Source organism: Trachypithecus francoisi, unplaced genomic scaffold, assembly GCF_009764315.1.
Source record: "Trachypithecus francoisi isolate TF-2019V2 unplaced genomic scaffold, Tfra_2.0 Lachesis_group17, whole genome shotgun sequence".
Classification (NCBI taxonomy): domain Eukaryota; kingdom Metazoa; phylum Chordata; class Mammalia; order Primates; family Cercopithecidae; genus Trachypithecus; species Trachypithecus francoisi.
Window position 1 is genome coordinate 85866956 of NW_022681462.1, and position 15658 is coordinate 85882613.

A 15658-nucleotide genomic window follows, 5' to 3' on the forward strand; every position below is an offset into this window, starting at 1 on the left:
AAAGCTCAATAAAATTGGTTAAAAATAGAAGATAAAAATTACCAATATCAGAAATTAATGACAGGATATTACTATTATTATAATAGTCATTTTAAAAGAAGAGAATACTATGAATAATTACATGGCTATAAATTGACAACTTAGATTAAATAGGCAAATTTTTTTAAAAAAATACGAATTAGCGAGGGGGCGGAGCAAGATGGCCGAATAGGAACAGCTCCAGTCTCCAACTCCCAGCGCGAGTAACACAGAAGACCGGTGATTTCTGCATTTTCAACTGAGGTACTGGGGTCATCTCTCTAGGGAGTGCCGGACAATCGGTGCTGGTCAGCTGCTGCAGCCTGACCAGCATGAGCTGAAGCAGGGCGAGGCATCGCCTCACCTGGAAGCGCAAGGGGGAAGAAATCCGTTTTCCTAGCAGGGGAACTGAGACACATAACACCTGGAAAATCGCGTAACTCCCACCCCAATACTGCGCTTTAAGGAAACAGGCACACCAGGAGAATATATCCCACACCTGGCCGGGAGGGTCCCACGCCCACGGAGCCTCCCTCACTGCTAACACAGCCGTCTGCGGCAATCCGCAAGGCAGCAGCGAGGCTGGGGGGGGGCGCCCGCCATTGCTGAGGCTTAAGTAGGTAAACAAAGCCGCTGGAAGCTCGAACTGGGTGGAGCTCACAGCAGCTCAAGGAAACCTGCCTGTCTCTGTAGACTCCACCTCTGGGGACAGCCCACAGCTGAGGTCCAATAGGGAAAGCAGCGGGGGCGGTGCAGAGGCGAACGACTCTGTCTGACAGCTTTGGGGAGAGCCGTGGATCTCCCAACGCGGAGTTGAGATCCGAGAACGGACAGACTGCCTGCTCAGGTGGGTCCCTGACCCCTGAGTAGCCTAGCTGGGAGATATCCCCCACTAGGGGCAGTCTGACACCCCACACCTCACAGGGTGGAGTCATCCCTGAGAGGAAACTTCCAAAGGAAGAATCAGACAGGTACACTCGCTGCTCAGCAATATTCTATCTTTGGCAACCTCTGCTGCTGATACCCAGGCAAACAGGGTCTGGAGTGGACCTCAAGCAATCTCCAACAGACCAACAGACAGTCCTTCTGACTGTCAGACGGAAAACTATCAAACAGGAAGGACACCTATACCAAAACCCCATCAGTACGTCACCATCATCAAAGACCAGAGACAGATAAAACCACAAAATGGGGAAAAAGCAGGGCAGAAAAGCTGGAAATTCAAAAAATAAGAGCGCATCTCCCCCTGCAAAGGAGCGCAGCCCATCGCCAGCAACGGATCAAAGCTGGTCAGAGAATGACTTTGACGAGATGAGAGAAGAAGGCTTCAGTCCATCAAACTTCTCAGAGCTAAAGGAGGAATACGTACCCAGCGCAAAGAAACTAAAAATCTTGAAAAAAAAGTGGAAGAATTGACAGCTAGACTAATTAATGCAGAGAAGATCATAAACGAAATGACAGAGATGAAAACCATGACACGAGAAATACGTGACAAATGCACAAGCTTCGGTAACCGACTCGATCAACTGGAAGAAAGAGTATCAGCGATTGAGGATCAAATGAATGAAATGAAGCGAGAAGAGAAACCAGAAAAAAAAAAAAAGAAGAAAAAAGAATGAACAAAGCCTGCAAGAAGTATGGGATTATGTAAAAAGACCAAATCTACGTCTGATTGGGGTGCCTGAAAGTGAGGGGGAAAATGGAACAAGTTGGAAAACACTCTTCAGGATATCATCCAGGAGAACTTCCCCAACCTAGTAGGGCAGGCCAACATTCAAATTCAGGAAATACAGAGAACGCCACAAAGATACTCCTCCAGAAGAGCAACTCCAAGACACATCATTGCCAGATTCACCAAAGTTGAAATGAAGGAAAAAATCTTAAGGGCAGCCAGAGAGAAAGGTCGGGTTACCCACAAAGGGAAGCCCATCAGACTAACAGCAGATCTCTCGGCAGAAACTCTACAAGCCAGAAGAGAGTGGGGGCCAATATTCAACGTTCTTAAAGAAAAGAATTTTCAACCCAGAATTTCATATCCAGCCAAACTAAGTTTCATCAGTGAAGGAGAAATAAAATCCTTTACAGATAAGCAAATGCTTAGAGATTTTGTCACCACCAGGCCTGCCTTACAAGAGACCCTGAAGGAAGCCCTAAACATGGAAAGGAACAAGCGGTACCAGCCATTGCAAAAACATGCCAAAATGTAAAGACCATCGAGGCTAGGAAGAAACTGCATCAACTAACGAGCAAAATAACCAGTTAATATCATAATGACAGGATCATGTTCACACATAACAATATTAACCTTAAATGTAAATGGACTAAATGCTCCAATTAAAAGACACAGACTGGCAAACTGGATAAAGAGTCAAGACCCATCAGTCTGCTGTATTCAGGAGACCCATCTCACATGCAGAGACATACATAGGCTCAAAATAAAGGGATGGAGAAAGATCTACCAAGCAAATGGAGAACAAAAAAAAGCAGGGGTTGCAATCCTAGTCTCTGATAAAACAGACTTTAAACCATCAAAGATCAAAAGAGACAAAGAAGGCCATTACATAATGGTAAAGGGATCAATTCAACAGGAAGAGCTAACTCTCCTAAATATATATGCACCCAATACGGGAGCACCCAGATTCATAAAGCAAGTCCTTAGAGACCTACAAAGAGACTTAGACTCCCATACAATAATAATGGGAGATTTCAACACTCCACTGTCAACATTAGACAGATCAACGAGACAGAAAGTTAACAAGGATATCCAGGAATTGAACTCATCTCTGCACCAAGCGGACCTAATAGACATCTATAGAACTCTCCACCCCAAATCAACAGAATATACATTCTTCTCAGCACCACATCGCACTTATTCCAAAATTGACCACATAATTGGAAGTAAAGCACTCCTCAGCAAATGTACAAGAACAGAAATTATAACAAACTGTCTCTCAGACCACAGTGCAATCAAACTAGAACTCAGGACTAAGAAACTCAATCAAAACCGCTCATCTACATGGAAACTGAATAACCTGCTCCTGAATGACTACTGGGTACATAACGAAATGAAAGCAGAAATAAAGATGTTCTTTGAAACCAATGAGAACAAAGATACAACATACCAGAATCTCTGGGACACATTTAAAGCAGGTGTAGAGGGAAATTTATAGCACTAAATGCCCACAAGAGAAAGCAGGAAAGATCTAAAATTGACACTTTAACATCACAATTAAAAGAACTAGAGAGGCAAGAGCAAACACATTCAAAAGCTAGCAGAAGGCAAGAAATAACTAAGATCAGAGCAGAACTGAGGAGATAGAGTCACAAAAAACCCTCCAAAAAATCAATGAATCCAGGAGTTGGTTTTTTGAAAAGATCAACAAAATTGACAGACTGCTAGCAAGACTAATAAAGAAGAAAAGAGAGAGGAATCAAATAGATGCAATAAAAAATGATAAAGGGGATATCACCACCGACCCCAGAAATACAAACAACCATCAGAGAATACTATAAATGCCTCTACGCAAATCGACTAGAAAATCTAGAAGAAATGGATAATTTCCTGGACACTTACACTCTCCCAAGACTGAACCAGGAAGAAGTTGAATCCCTGAATAGACCAATAGCAGGCTCTGAAATTGAGGCAACAATTAATAGCCTACCCACGAAAAAAAGTCCAGGACCAGATGGATTCACAGCTGAATTCTACCAGAGGTACAAGGAGGAGCTGGTACCATTCCTTCTGAAACTATTCCAATCAATAGAAAAAGAGGGAATCCTCCCTAACTCATTTTATGAGGCCAACATCATCCTGATACCAAAGCCTGGCAGAGACACAACAAAAAAAGAGAATTTTAGACCAATATCCCTGATGAACATCGATGCAAAAATTCTCAATAAAATACTGGCAAACCGGATTCAGCAGCACATCAAAAAGCTTATCCACCATGATCAAGTGGGCTTCATCCCTGGGATGCAAGGCTGGTTCAACATTCGCAAATCAATAAATGTAATCCAGCATATAAACAGAACCAAAGACAAGAACCACATGATTATCTCAATAGATGCAGAAAAGGCTTTTGACAAAATTCAACAGCCTTTATGCTAAAAACGCTCAATAAAATTGGTATTGATGGAACGTACCTCAAAATAATAAGAGCTATTTATGACAAACCCACAGCTAATATCATACTGAATGGGCAAAAACTGGAAAAATTCCCTTTGAAAACTGGCACAAGACAGGGATGCCCTCTCTCACCACTCCTATTCAACATAGTGTTGGAAGTTCTGGCTAGGGCAATCAGGCAAGAGAAAGAAATCAAGGGTATCCAGTTAGGAAAAGAAGAAGTCAAATTGTCCCTGTTTGCAGATGACATGATTGTATATTTAGAAAAACCCATCGTCTCAGCCCAAAATCTCCTTAAGCTGATAAGCAACTTCAGCAAAGTCTCAGGATACAAAATTAATGTGCAAAAATCACAAGCATTCTTATACACCAGTAACAGACAAGCAGAGAGCCAAATCAGGAATCAACTTCCATTCACAATTGCTTCAAAGAGAATCAAATACCTAGGAATCCAGCTTACAAGGGATGTAAAGGACCTCTTCAAAGAGAACTACAAACCATTGCTCAGTGAAATCAAAGAGGACACAAACAAATGGAAGAACATACCATGCTCATGGATAGGAAGAATCAATATCGTGAAAATGGCCATACTGCCCAAGGTTATTTATAGATTCAATGCCATCCCCATCAAGCTACCAATGAGTTTCTTCACAGAATTGGAAAAAACTGCTTTAAAGTTCATATGGAACCAAAAAAGAGCCCGCATTGCCAAGACAATCCTAGGTCAAAAGGACAAAGCTGGAGGCGTCACGCTACCTGACTTAACTATACTACAAGGCTACAGTAACCAAAACAGCATGGTACTGGTACCACAACAGAGAAATAGACCAGTGGAACAGAACAGAGTCCTCAGAAATAATACCACACATCTACAGCCATCTGATCTTTGACAAACCTGACAAAAACAAGAATGGGGAAAGGATTCCCTATTTAATAAATGGTGCTGGGAAATTGGCTAGCCACAAGTAGAAAGCTGAAACTGGATCCTTTCCTTAGCCCTTATACGAAAATTAATTCAAGATGGATTAGAGACTTAAATGTTAGACCTAATACCATAAAAACCCTAGAAGAAAATCTAGGTAGTACCATTCAGGACATAGGCATGGGCAAGGACTTCATGTCTAAAACACCAAAAGCAACGGCAGCAAAAGCCAAAATTGACAAATGGGATCTCATTAAACTAAAGAGCTTTTGCACAGCAAAAGAAACTACCATCAGAGTGAACAGGCAACCTACAGAATGGGAGAAAATTTTTCCAACTACTCATCTGACAAAGGGCTAATATCCAGAATCTACAAAGAACTCAAACAAATATACAAGAAAAAAACAAACAACCCCATCAAAAAGTGGGGAAAGGATATGAACAGACATTTCTCAAAAGAAGACATCCATACAGCCAACAGACACATGAAAAAGTGCTCGTCATCACTCGCCATCAGAGAAATGCAAATCAAAACCACAATGAGATACCATCTCACACCAGTTAGAATGGCAATCATTAAGAAGTCAGGAAACAATAGATGTTGGAGAGGATGCGGAGAAATAGGAACACTTTTACACTGTTGGTGGGATTGTAAACTAGTTCAACCATTATGGAAAACAGTATGGCGATTCCTCAAGGATCTAGAACTAGATGTACCATATGACCCAGCCATCCCACTACTGGGTATATACCCAAAGGATTATAAATTACTCTACTACAAAGACACATGCACACGTGTGTTTATTGCGGCACTATTCACAATAGCAAAGACTTGGAATCAACCCAAATGTCCATCTGTGACAGACTGGATTAAGAAAATGTGGCACATATACACCATGGAATACTATGCAGCCATCAAAAAGATGAGTTTGCGTCCTTTGTAGGGACATGGATGCAGCTGGAAACCATCATTCTTAGCAAACTATCACAAGAAGAGAAAACCAAACACCGCATGTTCTCACTCATAGGTGGGAACTGAACAATGAGATCACTTGGACTCGGGAAGGGGAACATCACACACTGGGGCCTATCATGGGGAGGGGGGAGGAGGGAGGGATTGCATTGGGGAGTTATACATGATATAAACGTTATGCACATGTACCCTAGAACTTAAAGTATAATAAAAAATAAAAAATAAATAAAAAAAAATAAAAAAAAAAATACGAATTAGCAAAACAGCACAAGAAATGGAAAATCTAATATCAATAATCCATTAAAATAAATGATTTGTAATTTGAAGCCTTCTAATAAAGAAGACTGCTGACACATGTATTCACTAGTGAAGTCTATTAAACATTTAAGAAAGTAATAATTTCTTTTTCTTTTTGGAGACAGAGTCTCGCTCTGTTGCCAGGCTAGAGCACAGTGGCACAATCTTGACTCACTGCCAACTAGAAAATGCTGATTTCACACCCACTATAGGTCAGACCTTTACCATGCATTTACATTCATTATCCCATTTAACGTACTAAGACACCCTATAAAATAATTGTCAATTTCATCATTTTAAGGATGGAAAAGCTGAGGATCAGAGAAATGACCTGTCTGTAAACACAGAACTAGGAGAAGGCACAGGGCCCATTAATATCTCTGTCTTGATCCTATAGCATCCTAATCACAGGTATCTCTCTGCTGCCTTCTACACTAGACTATATATATATATATATATATATATGGGAGTCATGTATTATTCTTCTTTATATTCATGCCACTAGCACAGTCCCTGTCATGGAGCTGCTACTTTTTTTTTTTCCTAGTCTTCACATGGTATAGAACTATCAGAGAGAGACAGGTGAGGGCTGTGGTAGTCAAATAGGGCTTCCCCGCTCCTCCCAACCCCCCTCACCACCCCCCAACCGAGACAGAATCTCGCTCTATCACCAGGTTGGAGTGCAGTGGCATGATCTCGGCTCACTGCAATCTCCGATTCTCTGGTTCAAGCAATTCTCCTGCCTCAGCCTCCCGAGTAGATGGGATTACAGGCATGCACAACCACGCCCAGCTAATTTTTGTATTTTTAGTAGAGATGGGGTTTCCCCATGTTAGCCAGGATGGTCTTGGCTGATCTCCTGACCTTGTGATCCACCCTCCTCGGCCTCCCAAAGTGCTGGAATTACAGGTGTGAGCCATCACACCTGGCCGAAAGTAGTAATTTCTACACCAAGACTCTTTCAAATGAGAAGATGTAAGAACATTTTGTATTTCATGTTATGAGGTTGTCATTAACATCAATACCAAAACTAGACAAAGATACATAAGTAAATTGAAGCCCAATATATTTCATAATATAGAAACAAAGTTTCTTAACAAAATGTTAGCACATAAGATAATACAATACATGAAAGAGTAGGCCAGGTGCAGTGGCTCATGCCTGTAATCCTAGTGGTTTGGGAAGCTGAAATGGGAACATTACTTGAGGCCAGGAGCTGTAGGCCAGCCTGAGCAACATAGTGAAGCCCCATCTCTACACAAAAATTAAAAACATTAGCTTGGCATGGTGGTGCACACCTGCAGTCCTAGCTACTCAGGAGGCTGAGGTGGGAGCATTGCCTGAGCTTAGGAATTTGAGGCTGCAGTAAGTTAAGATCATGCCACTACATTAGAGCCTGGGCTACCCTGTCTCTAAAATAATTAATTAATCAATTAATTTAACAGACATAGAAAGTCCTAATAAATCTACATAAAAACTTTTAGAACTAATAATGAGTTTAATAGAGTTACAGGAAACAAGATCAATATACAAAAATCAATTATGTACTAAAACAATTGGAAATTGAATTTTTTTAATATCATTTAGAATACATCAAAAATGAAATACTCAGGGATAAAATTAACAAAATATGCGCAAGCTTTGTTTACTTGAAACTGTAAAATTTGGCTTTGAAAAATTAAGGAAGACTAAAATAATATGCACACATTATATGTTTATGAATTAGAAGATTCATGTTAATTATCTCCAAATTGATCTATCAATTTCAACTGAACCTAATTAAATTCTCAGCAGAATACTTTAAGAAAGTGACTTGTTTCCCAAGTGTATATGAAAATTTAAGAAACATAGAATACTTAAAACAATTTTAGAAAAAATAAAAACAGAACAATTATACAATCTAATTTCAAGATTTACTATAAACTTACAGTAAGACATAGAAATAGACACATAGATCAATAAGAGAATTTCAAGCTTAAAATACACACACACATATATACATATATATACACATATATATACATATATATATATAAAATCAATTAATTTTTAGAGGCCAAGGTTATTCAACTGGGAAATAATTATTTTCCCAGCAAATAATGCTGGAACAACGGGATATCCATATGGAAAAATACAAAGCCCAACCAGTCACCTCACACCATAACTGTCACACATAAAAGCTAATATGAAATGATCATTGGGCTTAAGTATAAAAGCTTAAAACTCTAAAACTTTGGAAGAAAGCATAGGAAAAAATCTTTGTGACTTTAGATTGCTTAGATAGAATTAAAAAACCGATTGTTTTGATAGGACCAAATATTTCTTAGATAGGACAAAAAAGAAAACATTGATAATTTGGACTTCTTCCAAATTTTAAACATTTGTTCTTCAAAATGTGCTAATCAAATAATAATAGGCTAGGTTCATATATTTTCAATACACATATCTGACAAATGATTTCTATCCACAATATATACCATACTCTTACAATTCAACAATATGAAGACAAACTGCAATTTTATAAAAGGGCAACACATTTAAACAAAAATATAAGAGAGAGAGAGAGAGAAGTAAACCTGAAAAAGATGCTTAAAACCCTTAGTCATAAGGAAATGTAAATTAAAACTAATACATATATTAGAATGGCCAACACTTTAAAAGACTGGTAATACCAAGCATTGGTCAAGATATGGAGCAACTGGCATTCTCATACATTGCTGGTAGAAGTATACCACTTTGGAAAACAATTTGTTGGTTTCCTATAAAGTCATGCACACTTTTACCATATTAACAAGTAGTACTACTCCTAGATATTTACCCAAGAGAAATGAAAACATATGTTTTCTTATGGAAATACCAGACATTAAAAACCACCCCAATAACTATCAACAGGTGAATGGATAAACAAATGTATTTTGTGTTGTATTTATACAATGGATAGTATTTTATCCCACTCCTATAAAAAGAACAAACCACTGATAATATGCAACAGGTTTTTCTCAAAAACATATTCTGAGAAGAAAAAAAAAGCTAGTCACAAATAATAGGTATTGTATGGTTCCATTTATTTGAATTGCTCTCATAATGCAAATCAAATCCAAAATCACATAAAGCAGATCAGTGATTGCCTGGGCCAAATATGTGGTAGTAGAGATCGACTGCAAACAAACAGGAAGGAGCTACTGCAAACAGGAAGGAATGTTCTGGAGTGATAGAAATCTCTATCTTTGCTGTTCTTGTGGTTAACGAGCATAGATATTTATCCAAAGTCACTGAACTGTATACTTAAAATGAGTTCATTTAAGAGTATGTAAATACCCTGGTATACTTTAACTTTAAAGAAAGGTAACCAATTAAAGGTATAGGCTGTTTGTCAATACGAAAATATGAAATGTATTTGAATCTCTATTTTATGGTAGAAATACAGACAAAAGGACTCTAGCTCAAGTTCAGATGCCTACATCTATCTCTGGTTAATATAACAATAGAAGGAAGTTAGCATGTCTGCCCAGCTGTCCCTTCAGAGGATCATCTGAAACACAAATATCAAAGGACATTTATGAAACAAAATTTGAGCATCTTATTTTACCTAATTAGCCAGGCTTTGTGGAAGCAACAAAGAACATGAAGAAAGATTTTTCTTTTTCCACTGGTACCACTCAACTCCTTCAATAAAAGACAAACAAAAGAAATCAAAGGAGAAGATAGAGGGGAAACCTAAGTTTGAATCCCAGCTCCTCTACTTACCAGCCATGTGATTTTGGTAAAGTTCTTAACCTCTTTCAGACTTGCTCTTCACATTTGTGAAATGAAGACAGTGTGTGACTCAAATTCTTTGGAAGCATTAATGAAATACTAGATGGAAAATTACTTAGCAATATTTGAAATGTAATATGCTTACAGTAAGTGGTAGCTATGGAAAAAGAGGTGGACACATAATTTATTTTTTCTTATATCAATATATGTTACTGGGAATTCCTAGGATTTCTAAAAAGTTTACTGTATTTTTCAAATATTTTAACAGTGCCTTTAAAGTCCTATAACTTTTGCTATCAGAATATACTCAAAATAAAATATTTGTATATTATATAATATGTATTTATAAATAATATACTTACAAAATAAAATAATACACAGAAGTTTTACATATTGTCTTATCATTTTTTCTTTTATCTTTTGTTTGCTTGTTCTATAGGAAAACTTTTAGAAATGCAAAAAGGATGTGTGGATGATGAATTCCAAGTACCCAGGGAAACCAGAGGGAACAGGTCAAGCAGTTTAAATTTAGTCTGGATTTCCTTTCTCCTGCAAAGTTTGGAAGGAAACGATGTCACCACTTTAAATATGAGAAAGTAGGAAATTCTTATCTGCCCTTGTGGATGATGAGACATGAACAGATCCGTATCTATAAATCTGAAGTAAATATAATGGCTGACCACCCTCAATGTTTAAATCCTACAAATCATCCAGGTTTATTCAAAGATGTATTTAGAGTTGCTAAATGTGTTGAAATCTGTTCAACTGTTGACAGGCAACAAGCAGATGGAGTTTAGGATTAGTGAATTCAAATCATCAAGCTCACGAATTGAAAGAATGGACTCAGTCTAAGAACAGACTGTATTGTTGAAGATAAAATGAAAGGATAACCTTTACACACCAGCATTTTACTGCTGGAAAGTTCCAAACTCTGATGAAAACAGTTGGTTGTCCATCTGGAAAACATACTTAAAATTAGCTTAAATGCAGACTGCTATTTTAAGGTAACAATTGTTTTGCATAGATGTCCATTCTGTTCACATGTAGTCCTAATACTGGAATCTCAGTCACCTTGATGCTGACGTATCTTCTGTAACTCTAAAAGCTACCAGTGAATGACTTTAAAATGGAAACAGTTTGCAAGTAGTAACTAATGGCAGCAATTTATGATGACTTCAGCCTATGAAAATGCCAGATGTTAGGCTATAAGATATATATGACTGCACTTAACAAGTTTTTCTTTTCACATAATAATTCTAGGCTTTTAATAAAGTCTTATAATCAATAGTAAAATGCCTGACCAAGACTATTAGCCTTAGCATTAGAAGGCTAAAAGGTAATACTATCCCAATTATATCATAGCTGCTAAGATGGCATGGAAGCAATTAGCCTGGAAATATGGTTAAATTACTTAAGTGTTACCTTGAATAAACCAGGAAGCAGACACACCAATTTCCAGAATTAAAGTCACAATGATCCCACATGCCAAGTCTATAGCTGCTTAGTAAGTCCTTTTGGATATCTTGTTCTGCCCCCAAAATATGAAAGTCCATAATCCTTTCCACAGACTTACTGGCCAGAAGGGTTATATCAAAGTAGTATAGTCTCTTCTGTAGCTAGTAGGTTTCCTTGTACATTCATTAGCCAGGCACTCACTTTAGGAAAGGTAAGGCAGACATGTGCCCACCAAAACATCCATAGGCTCCTCTACTTTTCACAGCTTCCCTTGCTTGGTGTTGCAGCCATCTAACTAGGTTCTGGACAATGGAATAGGAGTGGAATTGATAAACCACCCAGCCTAACTGTGAACATCTCACCATGATGGGCTCCTCCAGCCCTTTCCCTCCTGTGTAATGCCAGGCAATTAGACAGCAGCAGCCTAGGACTCAGAACTCACTTCTTGGAGGAAAGACATGGGAGAAATACCCAAGACACACTGAGCAGCACTGCCTCAGAAAGATATGGACATCCTCCTTTTTGTTGTTATTGTTAAGCCACCGGGATTTCAGGATGTACTTGTTATTGCAGCATAGCCCATCATATCCTGACAAATACAGAGCTAATAAAAGCGTCTTTCTGTTTTGACAATAACACAGCAGACAATACTTTTGGTTCCTTTTTATGCCTGATGCATTCCTGAGAGACTTCTGTTATAAAAGAGAACCTTGCTTAATATTCAACCAACAAGAGGATTCGGATGTGTAAGAGTAATTTCAGCCACTTTCAAAAATTAAGAATAATGTAACCTTGCATTTGTGCAGCATTTTCAGCCTTTTTCATAATGCTTTCAGTACAAATCTTTACAACAGCCCTAGAATGTTTTTGTGGGTTTTTTAAGTATGTAAAATTCCAATTTTATGATTGAACAAAATGTGCAACAGCAGGATTTTAGGTGAGGTGTCCAGTAACCCAGCTAGTCAGCAGCAGAGAAGAGACAGGCTGCTGCCTTTAGTCCTTTCATAATCAAGAAATGCTCCAAGCTTGCAGGCCTGTTGGAGAATTTTACAAGCTTCCCTTTTAATAACCTTTCCTCATTGCATTCCTGACTTATTACCTCCCTGGCTCCCAGCGCTCTTATTTATATTCAGACTCATTCCAGCTGCACATCCCGATGTTTATGCTGTGTTTACTGTGTTGTCTCCTAACTAGAGTCCATTATCTGCTGAAACAAGAAGGATGTTCACGAATAAAACACATCTTGCCTATAGCTGCCAGACTAGTGGAGCCCATCACAGGGGGCAAAGATGTATCTCTGCTGCCAGGGGTAACCTGCTGTTTTCATATGAGCATCCCCTTTGGTGAAGAACTGGCTCCAACACTAGGAGAGGGACTAGAAGGCTTACTCTAGGGAAGCATGCCAAGCAACTTTTCAAAGCCTCACTTCCAGGCAAGCTTTGCCCTCTGGTCAGGAACCAGGGCTCAGGGTAGATAACCCCATTCACCACTGCTGAGTAGACCCTACATAAGGGAGGTTACACGTGTAGTCTTGACTTAAACAGAAGAAAGACTTTAGGAAGGTGGCTGGAAAACACTTGATCTAAACTGACTACTTGGAATCTTTAACACAGTTCAAAGCCAAGCTCAAAAGCTGTCCACCACTTCCTACCTGGATCGGGATCTGGCCCATTTAAAATACAACACCAGGGGAGAGGGCTTGCTTAGGCAGTGCAGGAGGGCCTGGAGGAGGAACTGCACACCAGGAGATCAGCTCTCACTAAGAGTCATAGGACAAGTTGTGGCCCTCCTTCCTCCTTTCTGCTAGATATTTCTGACCATGACAGAAGATGGTGAAACATGGGCTGAAATGCAGGGATAATGTACACCTTGTTGGCTTTGCAGTCAGACAATTACCTTTCCAAAATCTGGCTCAGTACTTAATAGCTGGGTGAGCTGGGTTAAGTTATTTAACCTCTCTGGGACTTGGTTTTCTCATATGTAAAATAGGGAATAAGAATGACTACCTTTGCTGAGTTAAGGATTAGCTATTATATATACAAATGCATATCTATATACAAATGTATATATATACACACATACACATAGAATGCTTAGTGCAGCATTAGGCCTGGCCTATGACTGGCCCTCAGTAATAAATGATTCTGTGCTCTTGCTCTGATTTCTCTCTCCCTGTCCCTATGAAAACTCCTAATCCCTGAAACAAACAGGCCTTCTTTGAAGGCATCTAAAGCCTAGCACAGTGCTCAGCATTTAGTAAGCACTCAATATATATTCGTTGAATTGAATTGAACTAAATTGTACCCAGAATTTTATATACATAGACGATTTCCTTGGTTTATTTTACTGGTTTCTATATTCCTCTAAAAAATAAGTTTGACTTAGCCCTGCTTAGAGCGTCTGAGTGTCTTCGCTACATTTATGAAGTGTTCACAATTTTTTGTATATGAGTAATTTTATATATGATCCTGTGTTTTCATATAAATATATTAATACCATGGTGCAATTAAAAAAAAAAAAGAACAAAATGGATCTCATTTCTATCTAAAGCCATGCATTTTGGACTGGTATTCTGAAAAAAAGCGGGAGAGACTCCCAAAAAGTCTTTAACGTTATAGCTCTATGTGGAGGAGGGTTGATGGTTTAATGCCGCAGAATATTAGTGTCATGTCTTCTATGCCTGTCATGGGATCTTAAGGTTGGAAGGGAACTTAGAGGTCATCTAGTTCTACCCCTACCCAGGCAACGTCTGCCAGCTCCTATCAGGAAACCTGTGAACAGCTCTGGCTCCACAGGCTCTGGCAGCAACCCCAAGTCATGTCGCCAGGCCCCAGGGCAGCAGGTGCCCACAGCTAAGGGGGAGCTAATGGGTCTGCGCAGACCGTGTTGACCACTGCTCATGAAGGAGTCCTGCCGGGTCCTCTTCATCTTACAAAATTAAACAGGAATGTTTGAGATTTATTCAGTCAGACGTACTTTTAGGGCATAGAGCCCTAGAGTGTTACATACGCACACATGTACCTCCAAAGACTGAGATGCAGTTATACCCACAGGGAGGGGACTCAGTGAGCACAAAGCACAATGTAGTTCACAGACAACCTTCTATTCCTGGAGGTCACATACAGTCATGCATTGCTTAACGACAGGGATCTGTTCTGAGAAATGCATCCTCAGGAAATTTCATCATTTGTGTGAATGTCATAGAGTGTGCTTACACAAACCTAAGTGGTATAGCCTACTATATGCCTAGGTTATATGGTGTAGCCTATCACTCCTAGGTTACAAATCTGGACAGCATGTCACTATGTTAAATACAGTGAGCAACTGTAACACAGTGGCAAGTATTTGCATATTTAAACACAGAAAAGGCACAGTAAAAATATGGTAATAACAATTTAAAAATAGCGCCATCTGTACAGGGCACTTAACTACAAATGGAGCTTGCAGAACTCAAAGTTCCTCTGGGTAAGTCAGTGAGTGAGTGAGTGATGAGTGTGGAAGCCTAGGACACGACCGTATTTCACTTTAGACTATCTAAACACCATATATATAAAGCTACACTCAAGTTACACAAATTGTTTCCTTTCTTTAATACTAAATTAACCTTAGCTTTTGTAAATATGTAAATTTTTTACTTTAGAGACTTTTTACTTTTTTAAAACTTTTGGACCCTTTTGTAAAAACACTTGCTTAAAACATGAACACAATGTAGAGCTGTACAAAAATATTTTCTGGACTGGGCGTGGTGGCTTACGCCTGTATTCCCAGCACTTTTGGAGGCCAAGGCAGGTGGGACACCTGAGGTCAGGAACTTGAGACCAGCCTGGTCAACATAGTGAAACCCCATCTCTGCTAAAACCACAAAAATTAGCTGGGCATGGTGGCACACGCCGATCGTCGCAGCTACTTGGGAGGCTGAGGCAGGAGAATCACTTGAACCCTGGAGGTGGAGGTTGCAGTGAGCTGAGATCGTGCCACTGCATTCCAGCCTGGGCAACTGAGACTCCATCTCCCTGCCCCCCCACCAAAAAAATTCTTTCTTTATATCCTTATTCTACACTTTTTTTAATGTATTTTTTTTTACTGTGTAAACTTTTTTGTTAAAAACTAA